At 34.9% G+C, this 12,229-nt stretch overlaps 1 pseudogene; it reads right to left on the bottom strand.

The window, feature by feature from the left end:
* Positions 1–316: 316 nt before the first annotated feature.
* LOC131063665 (F-box protein SKP2A-like) lies at positions 317–6,452 on the bottom strand (annotated as a pseudogene).
* Between the last annotated feature and the right edge of the window lie 5,777 nt (positions 6,453–12,229).

Below are 12,229 nucleotides of genomic sequence, written 5' to 3'. Positions count from 1 at the left end.
CCTTTGTCAAACTGATTTTAAAACAAAAATGGATAAATATTCCACGTGAATTAAGCAATGATAATTTTACCTTCAATACATAAGACAACTTCTCTAGAGTAGTATACCACGGATCTCCTTGGAATACTTACTACATGTGAAGTGGTGCAGGAAAAGATTAATCACAATTTAAAATTTCCCCCTCTGCAATAATAGTTTTCTTTGTGCCTTCCTATATAAACTTCTTTGAGATTCTCTTTATGATGCGCACTTCAAACCATGCAAACTTCACCATATTGCTCTTGCATGTAGAATCCCTGCAGTAGAAGATGTAGCTTTATTTCTGCCAAGTGTACAATGCTGGGAAAGTATTACAGATAGCTTGAACAACTAGTGCAGATAATGATGTACACTGGCTAATGTTTAAATGCCCTAGACCATGTTCTTCTTGGTTATTCAAAATAGATTCCATGTAATCACGACATGTAGCTGTAGTGCAATCATTACTGCTGCAACTACCTGCACTACCAACAAGCCCACATCTTGGAGAGCCCTAGGCTACAATTGCCTGATATACTGGCTCAGTGTTGAATTTATTATTGCCACTCTTGTGTTTGGGATTTGGTTTCACTGATCTATATATACCATTATTTACTAGTGAGTACATGGTAGTATCTCTGATGTTTTGGCAGTAATACAGTCCCAATGATCTTAAGTCATGGCAATTTCTAACCAATGCAATAACACTTTGATCTGCACCATGTAAAAATAAATAAATAAATGAACACAAATTTCATGTTCTGTTATTAAATTGAACGAAAGTTTTTGCAGTACATATGCTAACTTTCATTTTTATACCTATTATTAACACACAACCACACAGGTCCAGAGCTCTTAACTCAGGGCAACATTGTGCCAATCCTGTAATACCAACATCAGTAACCATCTCACACCAACCCAAATTCAAAGATTGCAAGTGGCAGCAATTATGAGCCAGTGCCTACGAATCACAACGTATATGCAAATGTTAGATACCAAACACAAGTTGGAGCTTCTGGATTACAATTGATCCTAATTGACCTACTAAATTAGTAATGAAGAATAAACTTTCTTCCCATACCATCTTGAAAGTTAAAAAAATTCCATTACAGAACCCTTTGATTTCCAAGAAACAAATAAAATCTGCCACACTTGCTAATAGACCTACCAGTAAAGCTCTGTTAGATGCAGCTCTAACGCAACCACACAAATTTAGATACCTCAATTTGTTGCACTGCTCTGATAGAAAGATAAGTGTATGATCGCTGACTCCAGAACATCCACTTATGTTAAGCTTTTCTAGTAGACTATAACCATGTGCCAATGCCTATAGAGATTTATCTGTCAATTGTGTGCTGTTTGAAAGATCTATAGCACATAAATCATGGCAATGATTTGCAACTATTTCTACTGCTTGTTCATTGAGTTGGTGTTGATTCTTGTGTAAATTAAGAGATTGCAAACAGTTGAACCTAGGAACAGCTGACAGGACCAAGTTGCTCATGTTCCGCTTACATCTACATTGCAAAAAGATATAGTCACTGCACTTGACATAAAAACACTCATGATGAACCCCCACTTAAACATCTTTTGAGTAGGAATAGACTGAAAAAATTATATATGGTGCACAGAAGACCTACTATGAGGACATTTCAATAGAAAAACCTTTGGTGAAAAAGGAAAAGCTCTTTAGGAAAAATCAACTAGAATCTCCCTCTTTTAAGTTAAGCCAACATTTAATCTGTAGATGATAGACATTAGCTTCAGGTGATTATAATTTGTAGCGTCCACTATAATTACAATTTCAAGAGCAAAATTTAATGTAAAGACTTTTAACGTAAACTAGAGGCAAACAAATAGCTTGAAAGACAACAAAATGATATTCTGGTTATATCATTCAAACACCATTAATAATAAATATATATTCCAAGAATGGCATTTCAACATATTAATAAATATATATTCCAAGAATGACATTTCAACATATAACCGAAGGACACACCACTAGCTGAATTTACAAATGCACCTTTGCAAAATTATTTTAACCTGATGAAGAACAAGACACCAATCTTGAGGTCCTAATTTATGGAAAAATGTAAGGAGTCCAACAGGATTTACAAAAATGACTACTTTACTACAAGGAATGACCTTTAAAGAGATTAAAGTCCATACTAACATGACAAGCCATAAACCTGCCTGCTAATGATGCCTTAGAGAGCTAAAATGCCTTAGAATGATGTTCAATCATACCAAAAAATTGATGCTAAAATGTTAAGATTCACTACCACTGCTCACATATCAGTATATAGCAACCACAAAACTACAAAAAGCCGAAAAAAGACCACATTGGGTAAGAAACAAAGTAAATTTGCAAAACTGTAGGTAGCTTAACCCAAGTAGCTGGCATCATTTATTAAAAAATGTCCAAGGTAGTCACATGTGCATGAAACATAATCACCACCTCGTTTCGAGAACTGTTACAAAGGATATCTGATATTTTTCATGATGTGGATTAAAAAGGGATATAACTCATGGAACACATGGAAGGGGTATGGAATAGAATCTAAAAATTTAGTATAGACAAAATGGAGTATTGTTCATGACCTCAGAATAGAGAAACAAAATTTAAGTACACTGTCATAATCAGAAGAAGCATATCTTTCTCAATCAAACAGCTTGTTTGAAGAGGATAATTTCAAAACCCTTAGGAGGCATTACTTCTCTTATTTCTTGTTAGATTTAGACCACCATATCTATTCTTGTACTCAAGCTAAATTGTTCAATCCTACTTAGAGATCCTTCTAATTTATTTTATCGACTATTATGATTGCTTTTTTCCTTAGTGAGGGGACCTTCCATGGCCCCAGTATTGTAAATTTCCTCAACAGTGAAAAAGATAGAATCAATTTTAATTGGCTTGTTTACTATAAAAAAGTAAACATCAAATTCTCACTATGAAAGTGAAAGATCTTGAACACCAACACAGATTGCATCTCTCTAGCCAGTGCATACACCCGAGGCAACAATGATAGAGCGGTCATCCGCCAGCACAAGAATGCGCACAAGGAGCTCCATGAGTGAATCATTCCATTTGGAATGCATAGCATCATTTTTAGTTTGAATCTGCACATTGTATAAAACACTATAATTCTGCACAACAGGATTCTTTTCTTGCTTGATCAATGTGAAGGGCATTGGCTCCAATGCTTGGGGCTATTGGGGGATCAAAGGTTTGATGTTTTCTTTCCCTGACATGCTTAATGCTCAGCCAATTCCCCACCTTAATTCTCTTATAGTGTACACAATATGCTAAGTTATTAAAATATGCACACACAAACACCAAAAGAATAAGTAACAGGAAGAAACAACAAAAAAATTAACTTCCAAAACAAAAGCAGCTTACAATAAGGTACAGAAGGCTAAAACACAAAAAAGTAACCTCATCAAATAGATAACAAAGCTACAAAGTTCTTAGTAATATTTATAAATTATAAGGATAAATAACCTTGCTCACATCAATAGGCGACTAATTTTCAAATCAATTAAGTTTAACCATTTGATGTCTCTATATATACAGTGATATGACTAGAGGCAGCACACAACCATCACTTCATATACGATTTTGTTTACAACAGGGCTAACAATCTTGGTATCTTCAATTTCAATTTACACTCTAACAAATCAAGAATTGCAACCAATGTAACAATATTTATAATGTTTAAGCCCATACGTAAAATTTGTTTACATGATTCCCAAGAGTGCTTAAGAGTTCAGTCTCTAAGTTCAAATAAAGCACTTATAGCACATTATTGATCATGTCTTTGTTACAGGGCCATGGGTCAGTCCCGTTTTAGGCCCCATACAATATCGATGTACAACATCCAAGTCAGCACCAGCAATAGAGAACAAAAAGAAAGAGAGAGAGAGAGAGAGAGAGAGAGATAGAGAGAGAACTATGCCTGTCAGCAAATTTCCAAAAAAGCAGGATAATCTACTTTAAGAAAATAATAAATACTACTTAACAAAATGTCAAACTGTGATAAAGGGAAGTCATGAAAAGATTAAAGAAAATTTACAAAAACAATATATCAAATCAAATTAGTGTAGAACCTATGTTTCATTAGGCTCATGGATTAATTTGCAGAACTAGCATAATATCAACAGAAAGGTAATACGCCAAAAATTGTCACAAGAAACATAAAAAATATTGGAAAGACTCTTGAAAACATGCTTGACAATTATATTGTCCTCCTCACCATTCTTGCAAGTACCTGTCTCTGGTTAAAAATAGCAGCTTCTACAAATATAATGTGAAAACACAATATATATTAATAATGATCTTGATTCATGAGCTGATGGGTGGGATGAGTTTTAGTGCTAAATCGTCAAGCTTTTATATGCCATACCACAATGAAAATGAGAGATAGAAGTCCTAGGTAGCTTTATAGATGAGATACCCTTGGTAAAGACACCTAAGTCAAAAGTTGACCTACAAAATGAATTTACTAGTGCAAAAAAATATTATTTCATGGATTTTCCAAGAGAATACATGGGCAGCAACATTTGCAGATGTATCATTGACCCAGGAAGTGTGGTGACATTGCCTTTGCATGGCAACTAAAATAAATTAAGTGCAATCAATATTTTACAGTTCTAAATCATTACAAAATAGTCTAGACCTGCACCTGTACAAACCTGGGATCAGCCCATAAGGATGTATTATCAAGCTCTGGAATCACCGGAGTCAAATTCAAATACCATGTTATGGTCAACATATCACAAATCTGTTCACTTAGACAGTAAAATTGCTACATTTTTCTAGGGCTTCTCATTACAACATAACATAATTCAATAAAACAATCAATCATTATGCCATTAGAAACATAGAAACATAAAAGGCATGTTAATATAGGTTCTTAATGTGACATAATAAGTTCTAATATGATTAGTGCTCTTGAACAGATAATTTTTAAACATACCGCTGCTCTCATTTGATTCAAATGTCCATTGCAGGACACCTTCAACTAGCCATTATTGTTATATATTCTTCCAAAGAGAAAATTGTGCTCATAATTAAATATATCTACAACTCAAACTTCAATAATAGCTAGACATGTTTTCTTAACTTATCAGACCTATCAGTATTTAGAAAAAATTATCAATGATTCACATGTCCTCCCTTTGTCAAACTGATTTTAAAACAAAAATGGATAAATATTCCACGTGAATAAAGCAATGATAATTTTACAGGTTTTGATGGATCCCTGAAACCCAGTACAGAAGGAAGATCAAAAGATAAGCATTAACGCACACCTAAACAAAAGACAATAGCTAAAGAAAAGATAGCTAGCGTTAGTAAGTAAAAGATTAGAATAGATTAAAAACCAAAAATGACCGATAGAAGCTCAGGCTTAGGTCAAAATTTGAAGCATCTCCACCGCTTCCAGCTCCAAGTGATCCATAGTTTTTGCAGCTCTCTTGATGTCCTCTATTTTTGTACTCTGGTTCTTCTTTCGAGCCCAGTTTCCTTATCCTCAGGGGTGTCTTCTTTGATCTCAATAACACCCTTTACAGCCTTTTCCCCTTGGTAGCTCTCCAACTTGTGAACAAGGGTTTTCATGCTCGTCGAAGCAGCCTTTAGGATACTGTGGCTCTGCTCCCCAATTTTTTTAAGTGTGTTCTCAATACCATCCAATCTATGATCAGTAGCATCTGCTCTATTTTCCAGGCAAGTAAAACTATTGCGGTTGGCATTTATAATCTCCTTCGCATTTCTAATCACCTTGGTTAGCTCACTAAGACATCCTGGGAGGGAGTTGAATTTTCTAGAACCTAGGGCCTGTAAGGTGTCGATTTTCCCAGCTTCATGGGCTTTCTTGACTTTTATGCCCTCGATTTCCTTTTGAATCCAGTTGAGTGCTTATTTCAAGTTCTTCGTCCATGGTATTAAGATTGACCTCAAGACTAACCTCTCTGTCCTCAATGTTTTGATCATCTTTCATTGCCGTTTCCTCCTCCATGAAACTCTTCTGCTTCAAATCAGACCTAAGAGGTGACCTTTCTTCCACCTCTCTGCCTTTTGAATTCTTCTTTTTCTATTTCAAGCTCACTTGGTTTTGAGCCTCCTCACTTCTGGTGTTCATGTCATTGTCAGTCCCTTCCTCCTCCTCATTCCAACTATCATACTCCCCTCTCTATTTATTTTAAGAAAACCCTCTATTTTGTCTCCCTTGTTCTATTTTTTTTTTCTTTCGTCTGCTTGATCCAACCATTTGGAGTTCATCTTCAGTCTCTTCTTCTATATCATAGCCATCACCTTCTTCCTCTTTTGACTTGTCAAAATCTTCATCCAAGTTTGAAATCTCTGCAATATTCATTTGGACGGTCGTGCTCTTGATGTGATTATACGGAATCACCATCAAGCCTTCATGCATTGCTGGGTTAATATGGGGATTGGAAATGGCATCCTTAATCCCCGCATTAAGGGAGCAAAAAAGATAGTAGGGAAGAGAAATATTATCCTTGTGCCTAAAATGATTTAGCAGAACAAAGTGGTAGCTATAAACCCTAGTATATCTACCATGAAGCATGATAAACTTCATAATAGCAAGTAAAACCTTTCGCTGATGTGGATTCCTCTTTGTGCTTATTCTACCCAAGTTATACTTGTGGGCCCTCTCTTCTCATTCTTTCTAAGAGAGTCTAACTATTTTTGGCAACTGGAGCTAAAGTTGTTATTTAGGTTGGAGGGCCTATAAAATTGGAGGAAGGCTACATTTTTCTCTGAGTGAGGTAGGGTGGCACTCATTAAATGCACCATGATCGCTACCAAGGTGTTTAAAATTAGGATCTCATAAAATATAAGAAAATTGTTCTGATCCTTGAGCAAGGTCACATATGCTTTATTGATGGTGACTTTATAGCCCACTTGCCTTGTTATATACTTGATTTGGATGGAGTAGCTAATGCTTTAAATTATCTTGTCCGACTTTTCATTCTATTGAAGTGCTTTTTATTTCAAGATGGCATGTATGCAAGGAGATGTTGGTTGTCTTCATTAATGATGCAGAACATGTGGTACCATCTGTCATAAGCATTATTCATAGCTTCCTGGATAAGTTATTTCGACAGAATCAATCCTTTTCCATCTCGTCTGGAAAAATAGAGCTCTAGTTATTTTCTTGATGATGGCAGAATCCTCTGAGGACCCTTTCTAGAATCGTCATAAGAATCTTTTTGGACATAGTAGCCTGTTTTGGGGTCAACACTCAAACTTATTTGACTTGTCCTAATCGACAATGCACCTTTAAGGAGAATTTGGACTTGAGGCTTAAGTGAATTCTTCGCATAGTCAACCCTATAGTGATTTTGGCAACTAAAATGATGCTCAGACAAATTCATCTAGATAGGAAGGAGTATTAGCGAGATAATATGCAGATCTCATCCAAATTTGTCATCTCTTTACTGGATTGCAACATTTCTAAAGATGAGGTTAGAGCTCTAGCTATGGAACTGTTTGAGGCAGAATTGCTTGGCGGGTTAGAAATAACTTTAAAATATTCATTGAAGGGTGTGGGCTAGCCTATACTAGGAGATTTGGATGCTTTGAGTGAACTCGAAGACACCGAAACTTTCTACCCTCTTCTTCTGGACCTAAAAGGACCTGCACTCAAGAGTCATAGGGAATTTGCTAATATGGTGACAAATTATCTCAAATGGCGGGTTCTGACCAATATGTCCCTCGACCATGATAAAGAGGAGATTTTTAAAGATTTTGCCATTTTGAATGGCTTCCTTAAGGCCAATGAGGAGAATAGTGGAGTTGGGTTGGCAAAAAATCAATATGTAGTTGAAGGTGGTAATGGAAATGGTGACGGGCTGGCGGAATCTCAAATGGAAAATGTAGGAGTTTGTGGCCGAGGTTTCTCTTCCAGGGGTCGAATTGGAGCGGGTAGCCATGGACGAGGTCGAGGTCATGGCAAAGGTACAGGCTGCCCTTCGCTCTGCAGAAGTGGTTGTTGAGCTGAAAACACTTTGGAAAGCCATGAATAGAGGCATTTCAAGCTAGGTTTAATCTTTGTTGATGAGAATTTAGTTTCTTTTTGGATGTTTAATGACTAGTTGATATTGCTAGTACGCCATATTTTTGTATTTGAATATGTTAATGAATGTAAAACTACTTGGTTCTGCCTTTATTGACCAAAAAATTAAAAAAATGTGCATGTTCTTTAACCAATATGTATTTACAATGGATACTTATTTTAGAACAAATGTCTAATATTTCATGGATAAATACTCATAAAATGTGCTTGTTCATTCTTTAATGAGTATGATTTTTTTTATGAGGGTGTATGTATTCTTTGAGAAAACTACTAACATAAATCTTGATGTTATGAATAGAGAATCAAATTATTATGCAAATCTTAATTTAGATTCGTAAAAATTCTGACATTAAATTTATATAAAATTGTCTTATAAAAATTAATTTATTAAATCTTTGGTTTTTTTAACATCAAGGGGGTAAAAATTTTTTTACAACAAGAAAACGTTACAAAACAAAGACCTTAAATGGCCCTACTAAGATCAACGAAGATACGAATAACAAGTTGTTTTTGTTTTACTAAAGAGAAATATAGTGGGGAATGAAAAATAATCCCTCGGAATTCATCACCCACTCTTGGGTGTGCCCAATATTTCGGCCGGTATTTAAGCCACCTAATTTTCTTACAATTTGTGTAGCCACTCACATCTCCAATGCAAAATCCCTTCTCGGCATCAACTCTCCTCTAAAACCCTGTCGATTTTGTTATGTCCTCTATATATTAATTTCCCACAAAGACTGTGACTTTTTTAGATCTAGTAGCTTTAAGATTTATGACGACATTTATTCAGGCCGTTGAGAAGCGTATAGATTTCTTCGCACCTTCATAACTGGTCATTAGAAGAGTTGTATATGAATTATAATTCTATTTTCATGCCTTCTATCAACTAATTTATGTAATCTCTTGTGTCTTTTCATGTTCTAATTCACCAATTTTAAACAAATTAGGTTATTACTCAATCATTCTAAGAGATGCTTGGCGAATTCAATATCGATGGATGGTCATTTCTTTCTGCAACCATGATAGTAGCTATTACGCTTTATTTTTTATTTATTTTTATATAAGAATCTGTTAATTTTCCGGTTTGACTTCCTTATTTGTAATAGATGTGATTTTCTGCTTGGATGTATGTTTTAAATATAATGAAAGTTCGAGATATCTTTATCCGTAAAGAATCGTTTTTTTTCTTTTTACAAGTATAAAGAATTAGCATACAAAAAATGTACCAAGATATGACTTAAATAATTAAATTAGTTACTAGGATGTATGGAATGTATTTTAATTTGCTGTTGATGGAATCCAACAGTCTGTTAGACCTAGTCCAAATGGAAGCCTCTTCAAGTATTTTATTGTCCTTTCCCTTCTGAATGAGAAACTATTGATTCAAAAGAAGATTGCTAGTTTGAATGGAAAATAGTGTATTAAGAAAAGCTGATTGCACAGGAGATTTATAGAAGTTGATTGTATAGGGGATTTATAGCTGGAAGAATAATGTCCATTGTATGTATTGTTAAAAATATGTCTATTGTAAGTTTCTGTGTATTGTTAACGTATGATATTCATCTGTTTCCACAATTGTAAGTCAATTTATTGTTATTTGATTTTTTTAACGAGAACTGCATTGCAGTGTAGTTCCTGCTAAATACTGGCAGGGCAAGGCTGGTTTTGACAGTGCAGGACTAGTTTTGACTAATAAGATATGGATATCTATTGAAAAAATTGAAAATAAAATCCCAATTAAAAACCACTTTGATACATGTCTTTATTTTCAATGAGATCACCATTAACTAAATGTCCAAAAACTAATCCATCCTAGTTACCAAAGTAATATTATAAATATTTTGTTCCTATACATTTTTTTACTTAAATTAAAAAATTGCTTAACTCCAACTTCAAAAACTGAATAGTCAGGGTTAACTAGCCATAAAAGCTTTTATAGGCATGCTGTACCAAACATAATCTGAATAGTCTTGGTTAACTAGCCAAAAGTGCTTTCATTGGTATACTGTACCAAACATAATCATATGAAGGAACCATTCCTTCTAACATTCCTGCTGTACCAAACATAATCATCTGAAGTAACCATTCCTCCTAACATCTCAAGTATCTATTATAATCCTGTCAAATGTCATGAAAGCAGTTTAGAAAATTTAAATCTTATTTAATAGCCTGCGAGAAAATCAGACCATTGTAGTAGAACAATGCAAGGAAGCATACAGTTTGCATAGTAACAAAGACGCATTTAAATTCCAAATTTTAAGTAAAATTCATATGCTTTTCAGCACATTCATATAGTATCACAGACACTTCAGGTTGTCGGCCTAAGTGAAGGAATTTCATATCACGCTGACATACAATAAACGTAAATTCTTATATTTCTACATATTGTAAATCATAGTAGAAGTTGATAAGAGAAACACAAATTTCAAGAAAAGAATTCATTGCTTTACAAGATTGAATCTTAATGCAACCAACGGTCATTGTGATGAAATGATATTACAATATACAATAGAGAGAAGAATTATAGTCAAGGCTTTTCATTTTCTAGAATAAAAGAACATCTAAGAAACAAATAGATGACCATGGGTTCTTCTCTTCATATGGTAAAATGTATTTTCTTGCCTGTAAATAAGCAGGTCAACTCTTGATCAAATATTAAAGTTAGTGAAGGAAAAGCATCTGTCTGAGCATATCTATAATGAGGAAACACATGACTTCCATATTATGAGACAAGCAGACAAGATGGTAGAGGAAAATTAGAGAATGTGTAGATCTCCTTAAGTGCGTCCCAGGATACAATAACGACAAAAGGCTGAATCTGAACTGGTTCAAGACTTATCTGACCTATATACAGTTAGACTGGTGATAGAGCCAAAGTAGCAGAAACGATCCACAAAGTCAAATTTTGTGAACAACAGATTTAAAATCAACAAGAAAGGCAGGAGTAAAGAAAGGAACAATGTAGTTTAACCCTAACACACCAAAGCAAGGTTAAGCGATGCCCCGAGCTGAAGAGAGGGACAGAAATTATATTACCTACTATGCCTACTACGGTGAAAAGAGCTGAAAATTACAAGACTGCTCGGAATCTTCAACGACCAAAAAATAAAATAAAAACCTATTGTTTGCAAGAAGCATGTACAATTAAAAAAGTAACTGGTGCGATCAGAGAGCAACCAATGACTGAGTGAAGCAGCCAATACAACGCACTGAAAGGCCGGCAATGGAGAATCAAGCAACAATGATTGACTTTTGAGGTAATTATCTCATTCACCCTGTTTCCCTATTATTTGACGAGCTAGTCACACCAATATTATCCTTCTTTGATTAATAGATATAGAGTAACAGCAAAGAGGGTACAAGCACACAAAAGATACTAAGGGAAGCTTCAGCTGAATATCCAATGGAGTGGAACAAATACTACAGTGTGAAAGCAAAGGAGAAGAATAAAACCGAAATAAAATAGATTTTATCGATTGATGCATCAAATGAATCACAACTCCTCTCTTTTATAGAGGTGTTATTTTCATGGTAACACCCAAGCCTGAGAATTGGAACAGAACTGAGACTTTTACATACGTGGAGGAGATCACCTCCCTCTAACTTAAGAAATGAAACTGTCTTAACTTCATGCATAATAGAACAGAACAGCAGTTTATTTAATGTTTACTGCATGTACCATGCTGATTAACGAATGGAGAATGATAGTAACTTTGGAGTTATTGGCCGTGAGACTTCAGCATCACATGCCAACATATTCCCCCGATGCTGAGACTCTCTATAAGATCTCAAATCTTTGACAAATTAAATCTTTGCAACAAACCCTTGCAACTCATTTCTCTCTTTCATTTTTTCAATCATTTGGTAACGATGTCTTGAACTTTTGACAATATCACTTATGCTTCCAACTGTAGCTTTGGCTACATTGGGTGACTCTCTTCTTTGAATCACCTTAGGATTTTGCGCCTTATCCCTAACCAATACAAATCTGGAGTGTCTTTGACTTACTACGAACCATCACACTAATTGGTTTCAGATGACCACAAACTTTGCACAAATCTCACATACGAATGGTTTTAAATGACCACAAAAATTAATAAACAAATGGT

The sequence above is a fragment of the Cryptomeria japonica genome, chromosome 9, assembly GCF_030272615.1.
Source record: "Cryptomeria japonica chromosome 9, Sugi_1.0, whole genome shotgun sequence".
In the NCBI taxonomy this organism is placed as follows: Eukaryota; Viridiplantae; Streptophyta; class Pinopsida; order Cupressales; family Cupressaceae; genus Cryptomeria; species Cryptomeria japonica.
The sequence above is the reverse complement of the archived record's forward strand: the minus strand, read 5'-3'. Positions and strand labels throughout refer to the sequence as shown.